Source organism: Arachis ipaensis, chromosome B01 (genome assembly GCF_000816755.2).
Source record: "Arachis ipaensis cultivar K30076 chromosome B01, Araip1.1, whole genome shotgun sequence".
Taxonomy (NCBI): Eukaryota; Viridiplantae; Streptophyta; class Magnoliopsida; order Fabales; family Fabaceae; genus Arachis; species Arachis ipaensis.
In genome coordinates, this window is record NC_029785.2 from 118,441,972 (window position 1) to 118,442,492 (window position 521).

Below are 521 nucleotides of genomic sequence, written 5' to 3' on the forward strand. Positions count from 1 at the left end.
ATAAAACAAGTGTAATTATCCGTATCATACACGTGATAAGATTAAAATTATAATTTTAAATTATTTTTTTAAAATTATTTTAAATTATAATAATTTGATTAATAAAAAAGTAACATGTTATGTATTATTTATTTTTTTTAATCTAGTGTTAATTAGATTAACTTTAAAATAGTTATTAATCTATTTTAATAATCTACTTTCTTCAATAAATCAGACATATATACTGAATGTGATCATAAATTATACAGTAATAGTTAAATTCACCAACAAATATATTGGCTATTATCACAATATAAAACAAATTAAATATAAAGGTTTTAGCATTTATAAATCTATAAAATCGCACTATCTTTTGATTCATGCAAGGGTTTACTTATCAAATAAACTTAAAATATGAACCAAAAATATTTATAAAATAGACCTAGCATCACTTGAAAGAATCATGGAAAATAATCAACTTACCTTATTATCCATAAGAACCATTTCTATGTAAGTCGTTTTGTTCTTGTCAAATTTAGATG